General features: G+C 34.5%; 1 protein-coding gene across 1 annotated transcript in view; it reads right to left on the reverse strand.

Annotated features, from left to right (window-relative positions):
• Positions 1-14,637, reverse strand: part of CCSER1 (coiled-coil serine rich protein 1) — a 218,567-nt gene extending 203,930 nt beyond the window's left edge. The window contains exon 1 of the mRNA XM_077765089.1: positions 14,595-14,637. The gene's annotated coding sequence lies outside the window, so the exon portion shown is untranslated. The remainder of the gene's footprint in view (positions 1-14,594) is intronic.
• Between the last annotated feature and the right edge of the window lie 450 nt (positions 14,638-15,087).

The following is a 15,087-nucleotide window of genomic DNA, read 5'->3' on the forward strand; positions in this document are numbered from 1 at the left end:
TATAAATCCATCAATGGACACTTGTTTCCATGTCCGTAACTTGGCTATTGTGAAAAATATTGCAAAAACCATAGGGATGCAGGTTGAGATAATGATTTCATTTCCTTCAGATATATACATAGAAGTGAGATTGCCAGATCATATCATAATTCTATTTTTAATTCTTTTGAGAAGCTTCCATATTGCTTTCTATAGTGGCTTTCTCAAGTTACATTCCCTCTAACAATGCACAAGAGTTTCCTTTTCTCTGTCTTCCCCAACATTTTTTTATCTCTTTTGAATAGCCAAAGTAAACTAATTTTATTTCCTTTTTCATCAGAAAAATAAGTTGAGAAACCATATAAAAGACAGCCTATAATTTGGGGCCTATAACTGCACAAGCTTCTTCTATCTATACTATATATAGTCAATGCAATACTGAGATTTTTTTAGTTATATGATTTATTCTAGATCCAAAATAATGTCACTAAAATCACTGGATTATTTGTGTTCACATTTCACACACTCTCTGCCAGATGAGTCCATCAAGGTAATAAAACAAGCTCAAGATAACCAAGTAGTCTGACTTTAAATCCACTCTTTTCTCTCTAGTTGTGACATCCTTGAAACTACCTAGTCCATATTATATTCCAGTGATCAATCTCCATGTGACTCTCTCATGTTAAAAATCAATGCAATCAGTATTTTTGTGGCCCACAGTCATATGCATCTTTTTGTAGTCTATAATATTCTTAACCACTTAATTTACTCTCAGCTCCTTCCATTTATACAAATAAGAGTCATTTCCACATATGCTAAAATACAAGTACCACTTCATCCTGCATCTCTAATAAACACTTTGAAATAAACATTGTCTTTTATCACATTCTTAAATTCTTATGACCAAAATATATAGTGAATAAATAATTATGACTTGTTTTAAACACAGAGAAAGTCAATCCATGGTAACATTTTTGAAATGACGAGATTTTGAAAATGAAGAATGAATTAGTGACTTCCCTAGGTTAAGGATGGGGTAGGTGGATAGAAGGGAGGCGAATATGGCTTTAAAAGGGCAACTTATGGAACTTGTGGTGACAGAACTATTCCGTATCTTGACCAACCTACACATATAAAAAACTGTATTAACAACCACACACACACACACACACACACACACACATAAATAAGTACGAAACTAGTGAAATCTGAGTTAGATTGGTGGATTACACAATAAAAATACCCTAGATGCATTACTAAATGAAAATTCTGCAAGATGTTAGCACTGTGGGGTTGGGGAGGAGAACTGGGCAAAAGATTCGCAGAATTCCTGTATCAACTGCATATGAAGCTGCAAATATCTCAATTAAAAAAATCAATTAAAAACACATAGCTGCAAAGGGCCACCTGGGTGACTCAGTCGGTTAGGCGTCCAACTTCAGCTCAGGTCATGATCTCATGGTTCATGGGTTCAAGCCCTGCACCAGGCTCTGTGCTGACAGCCAGCTCCGAGCCTGGAGCCTGTTTCAGATTCTGTGTCTCCCTCTCTCTCTGGCCCTCCCCTGCTCACGCTATCTCTCTCTCTCTCTCTCACTCAGAAATAAAATTTTTTATTTTAAAAATTTTTTTAAATTTAAAAAAAACAGCATGTTTTCATAAGAATACCAACATGAAATAAACATAAAAGATATTCATATAAATATAAGGTACACAAATAAGGAAGATATTAAAATATATAAACAAAAACAAATTAAACATTTTTAAATGTAGTAATAAAGGGACAAAGAGCACTTTGAAAGTAAATACCAATATAAACAGCATTTTTGAGTTCTCTGATCTGTTCCCTTGTTCCAATACCCATATTTTCCTTTGGAAACAATATGCTAAGCCAAATTTTCAAAGCAACACCTAAATCCAGCCAAGCCCAAACTTGCCTTTAAGAAGAGAAGCAATGCTGTTAAAACAATTCATCCCCTGAACTGTGCACATAACTCCCACTACCAACAATGATGTAGTTTAAATGTGGTGGCATGAATTATGAGGTGAGAAAGAAGTAAGGAAAATTAATTACAGGAGCACAAAAGATTTTAATGGATCAAAGTATATTTTAAATTCCAAATCTTTTTTGTGGGTCTCTCTTTTAATATGCTAATCAAAACTAAGACACCCTCTTAGCAAAAGAAGGTCCTAGGAGGATCCCACTTAAATATGTTCTCGGCCAAATATAGAACATGTCTGCCTAACCCTGTGCCTTTAACCCAGGGTTGCTTATTCATTCACCTGACCAGCAACACTCTAAAATGAGGCTTCAGTCGGGGCGCCTGGGTGGCTTAGTCGGTTAAGCGTCCGACTTTCGCTTAGGTCATGATCTCGCGGTTTGTGGGTTCGAGCCCCGCGTCGGGCTCTGTGCTGACTGCCAGCTCAGAGCCTGGAGCCTGTTTCAGTCTGTGACTCNTGAGGCTTCAGTCATCTAGCATTAGTCTCAACAATTACATTAACTCTATTTTTAGGGTAACCATATATCCCAGTTCACTTGAAATACTCTTAGTTTATAGAGTTGTTCTAGTTCTGTTATAAACAATGCCCCCTTTCCACTCTCAAAGTGTTCCTGTTTGAACAATATTTCTTAAAGTTATCCTATTATGGATGTAGTTTATATTCTGCCTGTGCCCTCTATTACCCAAATCTGGCATTCACCTATTTGGTGGGAAAATACTAAGTAAAAAGAAACCAGACTAGAGTGACAACACAGTGGACCAATTCAATTAAAATAAACTAAAATTATATTATTTTAAATAAAATTTTATATATCTTTTATCTCTATCATCTACCCTAATCCCAAGCCAAAAGACCTAAATAATGAAAGAAGGTGATGAATGTTCAAACTTTCCTATGCTTGATAGGAAGAGTCATAATTTAAATTTCATGAACAATACTTAGAATATGCTTTGTGAATATTTTTTAAAAAAGTGCCAAAAACCTATTAAATGCACACAATATCCTTTTCTAGGTAGGTAAATCAGGTGTGTTACCTTTTCCTGCCGATATATAAAACCAGTTTCCACCTTGGCACAGAGGGCTGTGGCAGAAAACATGAAAACACAAAAAAATACTGGCAAGAATAAGACTTTTCTGATCTGGGGATTTCACAAAGCTATTCACATCTTTCTGTGTTAACTCAGTATTATTTCTCGTGAATATACCCATCCCAGAAATCAGTTCCATGGACCTAGATGCTTTGTTACATTAGCCTGAGAAATTCATCCTTTGATGTTTTGGTGTGCTCACATTACTGTTATAAAGAGTAAACATGGGGCCTTTTGGGTGGCTCAGTCAATTAAGCTTCCGACTTTGTCTCAGGTCATGATATAATGGCTTGTGAGTTTGAATCCTGAATTGGGCTCTGTGCTGACAGCCTGGAGCCTGGAGCCTGCTTCAGATTCTGTGTCTCCCCCTCTCTCTCTACCCCTCCCCTGCTCACACTCTGTCTCTGTCTCTCTCACTCAAAAACAAACATTTTTTTAAAAAATTAAAAAGAAAAAAGAGAGTAAACATAGAAATCATTCTTAGGAGAAAAAAAGGATAACTTAGGGTTTTTGATATGGTTTTGATATAATTATGTTTTATTCAATTAACTGTAGTAAAAGAAGTCAGGATCAGTTCTCCTTGATACGTAACATAAGCAAAAGAAATAAACAATTCTTCATCATTTGGCTCTTATTTCTTGTTCTCTATTAGTTCTGTTCAAATAGTCAAGACCTCTAAAATCATTTCTACTTCTTCTGTAAAAGCCTATCTACAGAAGACATTATAATTGTTCATACTACACCATAAAATTTTAGGAAGACTTAAGAAAAAACTCCTCCCTGGAATTTAATTATATATATATTTAATAGTGATAAACCTTTAAGTTTTCATCAGTAGAACTTCAGTGATCAACAAGTGACAAAAGAAAATAGTCAGTGGATATCAGATGCTTCCGTGTATTTTAATATAATGCCCAATGCACTGTTTACATGGAAGTTGTCTGGTACAGGTCTTGGCATATGATAGATGCTGTATAAATACACGGATTTTTAAAAATTCTATAAGAGTACCACATAATCATGGACAAGATATCTAGTCTACCTAAATATAAACGAGCTCTGAATGCATTGCAAAAGCGTGTAACTTCCATACATGCCAAACATCAAGAAAACATCACTTCTGCATATTATATTTAACTTTTCTCTCCACAGTGTTCCTGAGATTTTTTTTTTTCTTATACCACTATTGGGTATATCCTCACTAAAATTCCATAATACTTTGAGAGTTTATGCATTCTATTTTCTGTTCTTCACCTAAGGTCAACCTAAATGAAAAATAAATACCATAACTTGCTATTGCCAAAATAATGTCTTACTTTAAATCATATAAAATGGCATAAAGATAATATTGTTTTCTAAAAATCAGTCTCATGCTATACAAGTTTAACCCTAAATTATCCTCAATATTTAAAAAATTCAAATTATATCACAATGAATTTTGCTAAAAAACTAAGTTATCATATATTTATATAAATAGGTATTGATTTTTCCATAGAGAGGAAAAATGAGAAAGAGTAAAAATCAAGAGGATACTAAAATAATGTATTTTTATATATTTGTGGTGCAAGGATACATCTAAATTGCCTCTGATCACTTATATTTTTGGAAACAATACACATATCTATAATGATCAGGACCAGCTCTAGCTGGTTCTTACAGATAGTCTCGGCAAACTGTCGGTTGCCTGGTAAATTAAAGTGATTCATCAATGTCATTGCTGCCACAAATACACAAGATCAGCTAGTGGAGATGGATACAAAGTACAGAAAAGGTGCCAGCTATACTGAATGCTTGATTTTTTTTTTTTTCCAGACAGGATATACACTTCATACATGCTGAAGTCTATCAAACCTGATTTCTGTTTTGTTATGTTGTCAGAAATCCTTTTTATTAAAATCTTTCTGAGAATGATAGCTAAAGTCCCTGAAAAAGACACAGCACAATAAATCTCCTTAATAGTTACCTATATTTTCTTTCAAAATCAAAAGTAAATCAATTAAAAATATGAACAGATATTCATGTGCTGGGGGAAATGACAAGAAGTGATAAATTCAAAAAAGGGGAAAAGATCTTGAGAGAACAGGCATTGGAAAGTTTAGTCTTTTTATTTTATTATATATATGTGCTAAATGGTTGAAATCAAATTTTTGAGCTACATGGTTTTAGTAATCTCCAGACTAAGAAATAATAGCATCAAAGAAATATTTAATAACATCTGTCTTCTTTATTCTTCATTAGGCTGATTTTCTATTGATCCATTTTCTCATTCCTAATATACAAAAGCAATTTGAAGATTCAGAGTTTCAGATTTCCAATATTAACTCAGTATTTGAGCATGGGGTATTTGTAAGGTGTTGTTTTATAATTCTAAAATATGTTTCAGCATTATCCTTACCCCCCAAAAATTTTGTTTTTCTGTATCTAAAACATTTGAATAATAATCCAAATGTCATATACAAGTAGCAGAACCTGAAAAACCCCACTTCTATTTCCAATGAATAGCAAGGCATAATTTTTATTGAAAATAATTTAAACTCATAAGTGTATTTGTGACTGGAATTTGGGTGAGTAATCTAGACTAAGGACATAAATTTGAAGGCATCAACATATATATAAAAATTAGAGTAATGAGAAAAATTATATAGAATGTATGATAATCTCAAGATAATTAAATGTTTAAGGAATGAATACCTGCTTACTAGAAACTTGCAAAGGATGTTCAATCTAAAAAAGTAACTTGATAAAAACAGAATCAGTCAATTCCTTCCAGACCTATTCCTCCTATATTTCCAATTATGTTTTTAAGACCTAAGACATAGAAATTAGGCACAACAACTTCTTTCTCATCAATCCCCAACAATCAGTCATTGCATCCTATAGATGTTTCTTCCTAAACTGTTCATTTCTCCCCATCCCCATATCTACATCTCTAGTTCATGTTATCATTCTCACTTGCATTATTCAAATAGGCTCCAGCTTGTGTCTCTGTGGTCTTGTTGACTCATATTCTTTGCACTACAGCCAGAATTAGCCTTCTAAAATGCCAAGTTCACTCTTTTCCTAAACCTTTCAATTACCTCTTTAGGCCTCAGGCTGAATTCCAAACGTTTTCCTTGGGCATAAAAACCCTGATCACCAACCTCATATCTCACCATATATCCTCTTTCCCATCAGTACCACTATACAGACACATTCATAGACATTCTACACTCCAAGTATAATACTCAATTTTCATTTATCCCAAAGTGTTCCAGCTCATAAAAAGTAAACTATTCCTGATAAAATCAAGACCCTCTGAGGTTACCACCTGCCCTTATTATAAAGCTAGTTAGCTAGATAATTAAAGCCAGAGCTCCTCATAATAAGTTTAATATCTTCCCTTTTTTGCATTTAAACCTGTTTTTTTTTAAATTTAGCAGCCACTATCTCTTTTACAAATGATATCTTAGATGAAATTCTAACACAAAGATCTGAAAAATGGGATGATCTGATTGTTGCAATTTTGTGGTTAAAAAATCTCAAAACACCTCTTTACCTGGAACACTTGATAATTAAAGAGTATGAACTCCAACTGAAAGGAGAAATCCTTCTACTCTTTCCTTATATTATGCCTCACTTCGCAGAAGAAGGAATACATAGCAACACATCTGGTTTCTAGACAAGTGCTTCTGAAATTTAATTGACAAACCAGTCACCTGGTAGTGGAGAAGGATCTGCTAAAAAGCTCATTCTGATTCAGTACATCAGGGATGAAGCCTGAAATGCTGCATTTCTAACAAGGTTCCAGGCTGTGCAGCTGCTGCTAATCCAAGGTCCACCTCACATTCGGGTAGCAAGGGTATGCGTAGGGAAAAAGTTCTGCTTTCTACCAACTTAATTTTATCTCTTCAGGGATTAAAGGTAACAAATTCTATCCATTAGAATTTTTCACAAATAGGTGGGTGTAATTCAGTAAATATTTTCCATACAACACACACACACACGCACACATTCCACAACCTGTCTTCTGAACCTGCCCTCCCCTCATTGCCGCTGCCCTCTCACCTGCTTCATGTTCCCATGTAGTAAAAGCACTTGAACAGTGCTCCCATGGTGAGGTGATCTCAAAGATTAGATCTGGTGTAGGAATTAGACTTTCACTATAACCACCATGGTTGTGAACAAAAGATGAAATCCATCTTTTGGATTTGTTACATTTTTTTAAAGGCACTTTTTAAAGGGTCACATTTTCCATTGTACTTTTGCCAGAAAGTTCTATATTTTGAAAATTAATTTGAAGGTGCCTGACCTATTATTAAAGTAAGTACTTTGATCCACATTTGACCACAAGTATCCTATGTCTAGTTCTTCTGTCAGACAGAACACAGAAGAGTGAAGAGTTTTAAGGTCTCCCTAACTACCTACACTAACAGAGATCATATTTTTAAATTTAGTAGTTAGGAAAACCTGACATGTTCTACTCCATAAATGTGTATTTGCTATTCAAGAAGCCAGAACATTGAATTTTAAAAGTGGGCATGCATAACTATTACTGCATATTTTTCAACTGAGATCAACTGTGTTTGTTCTGAACTTCAGGAAAGTCAGCTTATGCTGAAGGCTGTCTAGTGCTGACTCACCCATCAATAAACTTGCTACTATGCCAAAGGTAAAATGTAATTAGTTATATTTTGTATAAATAAGTAGGCCAAGAACATCCTTTTTTCCAGTCAGTATGCCTAAAAAACATATACACAATGAGAGAACTTTCATTTACTAAATGCCCACTCAAGTGAAAGACACTGAAAATGCTTTAAAAAGAAAACATTTTTTATAGTTAGCTTTGTAAAGAAGGGCTACAATGTAATATTGTATTGTTAATGATAATGCTTCACTAGCTGAGTATTACATTCAATCTATTTCTTGGGAACAATGCACATACTTTGAAGAATTTTTATATAACTCCTATCTAATCACTTTTAAGTAACCTATTTCTTTGAAAGAATTCTATTCAACCAGAAGAAATAATATAAAAAGAAAAATATAGCACTCAAAACATTAATTCACAACACACTTCCTTAAAATTAATGAGCTCTTTAAACTGGAATTCTTACTCCTCTTGATAATAAATCTGTCAAGAAGAATTTACATAACTGTGCAATCAAATACAAATTGAAAAAACAAGGAGCATGCCCTATAAAAAAGTAAAATTAGAATAAAATATAACATTCCTGGAGAGCATTATTTACCACAATATTCAAAATTCTCTGTAAAAGATAATGTAAGATTCACCGAAGATATGGGATTCCTTCCGTCTCTCTAGACTTCATTTTTTTTCATTTATAAAATAAGGAAAATATTCTAAAAATTATCTCAAAGATCCATTATCTTAAAAGTCTACATGATAGGTCAAATATGAGAGTTTACTTCACCCAAGACTGAATGAGCTAGAACTCTGATGGTGTTTTTGCTACTTATCAAATCCACTGACTTGCCTGGATCTTCCAAAGTAAAGTTCTTCCTTAGGAAATATATCCACTTACCATTGTAACGATCTAGTAGCTGTACGCCTAGATGCTATTGAAAGAACTGGGAAATCCACAATTCATTCATTTTTGTGAACAAATATTTATTGACCACTCTACACTGCAAACTGAATGTATCTCAGATTCATTGGCTTTACCATCCAGTGTGTTCCTGAGTGCCTGCTCTCCAGCAATCCTCTCCAATTCACCTAGATGATATATTCATATCTTTTTAAACTTCAAATACCTTCTCTACATCTTCTCTCTCTGATGTGTCTCTCACTAAAAACAGAAGCATTTTGAAAGGAACTCCCCCTGACTTCCAGCCCCGTATTTCCAACCCACTTGCCCTTGTACCCATACAGGTCTCCTTCCTTCTTATTACTGACATAAAAGTGTCACGTGCCTGTCCAAGGCCAATTCTTCCATGTTTGCACTGCGTTCCCTTCCCTCTCAGCTAATCAATCACCCTACTCTAGAAATAATTGTGCCTTTTCTTAAATACATGGTTAAATTTTTATCTTCTTTTCTGGATTATTCCATCAAATTATTCCCTGCATATATAATGTATTCAGCCTTAAAAACAAATGAATAAAAAACCTTAATCACTGCCTCTATCTAGCAATTGCCCTATTATTCTTCTTCCCCTTTTGTTACCAAACTCAAAAGAGTTGCTCATATTTGCTGTCTCCAATTCTGCTTCTCCCATTTTCTCTTAAACATATTCTAGGTTTTTTTTTTTTTTTTAATCACCATCATTTCAAAGCTGCTTTTGTCAACAAAATGAATGATCTCTATATGCTAAGACTACTGTTAAATTCAATTCTCATCTTATTTAAGACCTATCAGCAGCATTTGTCAGGGTTGACTAATCTCCTTCCTGACTAATCTCTTTCTTTACTTGGCTTCCAGTCCAACACACGATTGGTTCTTCTGTCCCTCTTTGGCTTTTATGTCCTAGTGTATTTGCTAGTTCTTCCTCATCACTTCCACAATCTCCACATATACACACTCCTTAGAGTTCAGTTCTTGGACTTCTCCTCTTCCTTATGTATATACCGTGCCAGGTGATCTCACCTAGCTCCACCCTTTAAATGCCAGTTACATACTGTGTACTCTCAAGTCTACATTTGTACCCTAGACCTAACCTATGAAATCCAGATTCATATAATCCACAGCCTACTCAGTATTTCCATTTGGACATTAAATAGACCTCTCAACCTAAACATCCCTAAGTAAAACACCTGGTTTTTCCCAGATACCTGCTCATCTCACAAATCTCTCCATCTCAATAAATGGCAAATCCATCTTTGTAGCCCAGCCTATTAACCACTCATCTTTGAGGGCCTTTCTCTCATACCTCACATCAATCCTTCAGCAATTCAGTATGATTCTATTGCCACTGCTCTCAATCTCATCAAAGCTTTATCCTAATCACCATCCTACCAGGACACTTCCAGGCTGATACCAGGTTGCATGTGCCAAATACTCAGATCTTCTCACTCCTCTTAAAAAACATTCAAGTCTTGGGGTACCTGGGTGGCTCAGTTGGTTAGGCATCCAACTCCTGGTTTCAATTCAAGTTATTATCTCACAGTTCAAGCATCTCGCCAAGCTCCACACTGATTGTTTAGAGCCTACTTGGGATTCTCTCTCTCTCTCTCTCTCTCTCTCTCANAAACAGAATAAAACCCAAAGTCCTTACAAAGGCCTTCATAATCTAATTTCCCTGTACACCTACTGGGCTTCATCTCTCATGAGGCCACTCTACTATAGGGGGTTCCTGCCTACCAAGAGGATTTTTCACTTTACATTTTCTTTGTCTGAAATATACTTCTTACAAATTTGCTACCCAAAGATCTCCACTTAAATGTCTGTCACCTCAGAAAGACCATCCCTGAACATCTTATATAAAAATGCAACCACTCTCCTGCATTCCCATTTCTCCTCATCCTGCTCTACTTTTCTCCTTGGCACTTGACACTATCAGACATACTCTGTATATTCACACTCTTTTGGAGTTAAGAATTCAAAAGTCTTCAATATCATTAATTTTCAGATAAGTCAGTTAATTTTCAGTTAATTTTTGGTAAACAACTTTCTAATAAGATTAAACATTTAATATAGTTTATTCAAGATTAAAACTACTCTTCACTTTTTTGTGTATTCCTATAAAAAAAAGTTAATCCTCCAAATGCATTTAACTATATAAGGTCTCTATCTTTTTTTAGTGATATAACATGAAGACAACAGACATAAATAAAATAAAAAGTATAAAGTCCCTTAAGATAGAATTATCAACTTTTTAAACATTTAGAAGTATTAAAAATATTTCCAAATGAAAATGCACTCAAATGCATCCATGTCCATCAAAAATTTAAACACAACTAAATAAAATAAATTCAATACAGTCACAGGATACAAAATTAATATACAGAAATCTGTTGCATTTCTATACACTAAAAATGAAATAGCAAATAGAAAATTAAGAAAACAATCCCATTTACAATTCCACCAAAAAGAATAAAATACTTAGAACTTAGAACTAAGGAGGTAGAAGACCTGTACTTCAAAACCCATAAAATACTGATGAAAGAAACTGATGAAGAAACTGACACAAATAGAAAGGTATTCCATGCTTATGGATTGGAAGAATCCATATTGTTGAAATGTCCATACTACCCACAGAAATCTAGAGATCTAACACAGTCCTATCAAAATGTCAACATTTTTCACAAAACTAAAACAAATAATCCTAAAATCTGTATGAAACTACAAAAGATCCCAGATAGCTAAAGCAATCCTGAGAAAGAAAAACAAAGCTGTAGATATCACAAACCCAGATTTCAAGGTATACTACAAAGCTATGACAATCAAAAGAGTATGGTGCTGTGTGAGGAATAAGCTTAGGAATTCCCTGAGCCTGCATTGATTGGTTAACAAGGCATAAAGAATTTGAAAGCCATAGGATGTACACACCCAAGTTTGGGTAAACCAGATTAGGTAAATAAGAATAGGTAAAGTGGGGCAAAGGTCCCAATATTGGACAAAGGTATAGGAATAGTGAATCTCAGGATGAAAATATCCAAGATGAAGTAAACAAGATTAGGTATTCAGGGCAGAAGTGCCCCCCAATTTAGTACAATAGAAGAAAGCTGCTTTCACAGGAAGGAAGGATAAAATTAGGTAAACAGTTTAATAGGGCTATGGACCTCAGCAGGGCAAAGTTGCCCAGAGCCAAGAAAGGTGCCTTGTTGACACTGAGGTAGATGCTCTGTCTTTCTAGTTCCCTAGACCAGTTTAGGTAAACAGAGGTGGTGACTCACATCCGCTGTAAATAACCTTCCACCAGGCCCAGGATTTTGTTTTGTATTAAACCAAACCCCCAACCTCGCATATCTTCAAAACACCTTTCTCTCATATCCATGAGATAAGGTTCACAGTTTTATGGTCTCTGTGCACATCCATCACCATATTTGTAAGTCTTCTGACCCTAATAAAAACAGAGCACAGACCCTTAATCGGGGCTCTTGTCTTTTCCCAGACATCAGCCATCTCCTGCATTTTTAATCCTGTCCCCTACTTTCTTGCTGGACAAGAAAGAACTCTAGATCCAGAGTCTATGACAGTACTGGCACAAAGATAGACACATAGATCAAAAGGACAGAATAGAGAGCCCAGAAATAAACCCACACTTATATTGTCAATTAAACTATGACAAAGGAGGCAAGAATATACAATCAGGAAAAGACAGCCTCTTCAAGAAATGGTGCTGGAAAAACTAAACAAGTATGTGTGAAAGAATGAAGCTGTGCACTAAAACAAACTCAAAGTGGATTAAAAACCTAACTATAGGACCTGAAACCATAAAACGTTTAGAAGAATACCTAAGCAATAATTTCTTTGACATTGGCTGCAGAAACATTTTTCTAGATATGACTCCTCAGGCAAGGGAAACCAAGCAAAATAAAAGGCTTTTGCACAGCAAAGGAAACCATGAACAAAGCAAAAATGCAACATACTGAATGGAAAAAGATATTTACAAATGATATATTCCATTAAGAGGTTAATATCCAAAATACATGAAGAACTTAGACAACTCAACACCAAAAAAACAAAAATCCAATTTAAAAATGGACAGAGAACCTGAATAGACATTTTTCCAAAGAAGACATGCAGATGGCCAACATACACATGAAAAGATGCTCAATCACTAATCGTCAGGGAAATGCTAATCAAAACCATACTGAGGCATCACTTCACACCAATCACAATAGCTAGTATCAAAAAAGACAAGAAGTAACAACTATTTGCATGGATATGTGAAAAAGGAAACCATCATGTATTGTTAATGGGAATATAAATGGATACCACCACTCTGGAAAATAATATGGAGGTTCCTCAAAAAAATTAAAAATAGAAATACCATATGATTCAGTAATTGCACTACTGAGTATTTACCCAAAGAAAACAAAAAATATGAATTCAAAAAGATATATGCCTCCCTATGCTTATTACAGCATTATTTACAATAGCCAAGACATGGAAGTAACCCGTGTCTATCAATAGATGAAAGGATAAAGATGTGTCTGTGTGTGTGTGTATGAAACAACTGTTCTACACACACACACACACACACACACACATATACACAACAGAATATTACTGAGCCATATAAAAGGATAAACTCTTGCCATTTACAACAACATGGATGCACCTAGAGGGTATAATGCTAAGTGAAATAAGTCAATCAGAGAAAAGAAATACCGTACGCTTTTATTCATATGTGCAGTTTAAGAAACAAAGCAAATGAGCAAACAAAGAAAATAAGAGACAGACAAAAATCTGGCCCTTAAATACAGAGAACAAACTGGTGGTTGCCAGGAGAGAAGGTCGGTGGGGGGATGGGTGAATCAGATAGAGGGGATCAAGAATACACTTATCTTGATGAGCACTAAGTAATGTACAGAATTGTAAAATCATACCATACATGTGAAACTAATATAACACTGTATGTTAATTATACTTCAATTTAAAAAGAAAATAAATAAAGAAACACAACTAATTTGTATATTGACATATCTGACAACCCAAATAAATACAGCTGCTTTCAAAGTAACCTTCAATACTTGGGCTCTTTGCAGTGAATATGTAGGAATTTAAAATGACACGGCTCCTGGCTGGCTCAGTCAGTAGAACATGTGACTCCTGGTCTTGGGAGTTCAAGGTCCACATTGGGCATAGAGCCTACTTAAAAAAAAATGACAATATCTTATGGTATTTTTATAATCTCTGGACTATATATAAGATCCTTTGTTTAAAGTTTTATAAACAAATCAAAGCATCTCCAAAGGATGATGCCCAATTTGCTGATACCTCCTGAAATTTTTATATTTAATAAAAGCAGATATTTTATGAGAATTGTATTTAAATAGACAAAGGACTGATGTCTGCTTGATGCCTGAAAGTAAATGTGGCATTCCATCAAGATAAGTTAGGTAAATTACTGGAAGGAGTCTATGTCATTAAAGAAGTACTGTTTCCTTCCAACTAATATTATTCAATAACTCTCAATCACCTAGAGAATGAAATTCAAGATACTTAGGATAACCTACCATGGCAAATCACATTTTCCAAAGATGGCTGTAAGAATACTCCCATCCCATCATTGCTTTAATGTGATTTTGCCACTCTCCCCATTTGGAGCAAACTAAACTTGCCCTCTTCTTAATTCTGGCCTGGCCTTAGTGATTTTCTTGTATCTAACAGAATGTAAAAGATTCATATGGGATGTCATAGTCAAAACAGTAGCTCTTGGAACAATAACCAAGAATCTCCATTCTTACTCACTTAAAATGTAAGTGTACCATTTATGTAATCATTCACCCTCCTTGGAATTGCAGGGAAACCAATGATGCTGGAATGGTGCAGGACTAACCTGGTTCGGTTCAACCAAAAAGCATCGACAATAGAAATATAACTCTTATTAATGGCTAAAAATACAAGAGGGATTTGAGAAACTCACGAATTCCTAGTTTTGCAGGACTGAAAGAAGAATTAATCTGTTCATCTTGGAGCACACAGAGAGTTCAGATGCTCTTATTCTTTTCTAGAAACAATTTAAAAGAATTCTTAGAGAAGTTTATTTTTATTCCACTGATGTACATAAAAGCTACTAAATTCCTAGCCATTCTTATATTGTTATATAAAAGAAAATGTCTATGAAACTAAACTGTTATTTTTTTTTTTTAACAGTGAGTCACCATTTAGGGAAATGTAAAATGTAAAATGTTGAATGTAAGAACAAAACAATTTAAATTAAAAAATACATCTCTCCCACAAGACAATATTATCATAATACTAAGACATGTAACAATCACATGATTGTGGAAAACAGTTATTTTAACAGCAATCAATTCAAAAATTAAAGTAAAATATTTGAGTTCTAGAACACATTCTTTAAATAGGTATATGTACTTAGCCACAGAATTCATAAAAAGAAAACTGGGGAAAGAAAG

Source organism: Crocuta crocuta, unplaced genomic scaffold (assembly GCF_008692635.1).
Source record: "Crocuta crocuta isolate KB4526 unplaced genomic scaffold, BGI_CrCroc_1.0 scaffold134, whole genome shotgun sequence".
Classification (NCBI taxonomy): Eukaryota; Metazoa; Chordata; class Mammalia; order Carnivora; family Hyaenidae; genus Crocuta; species Crocuta crocuta.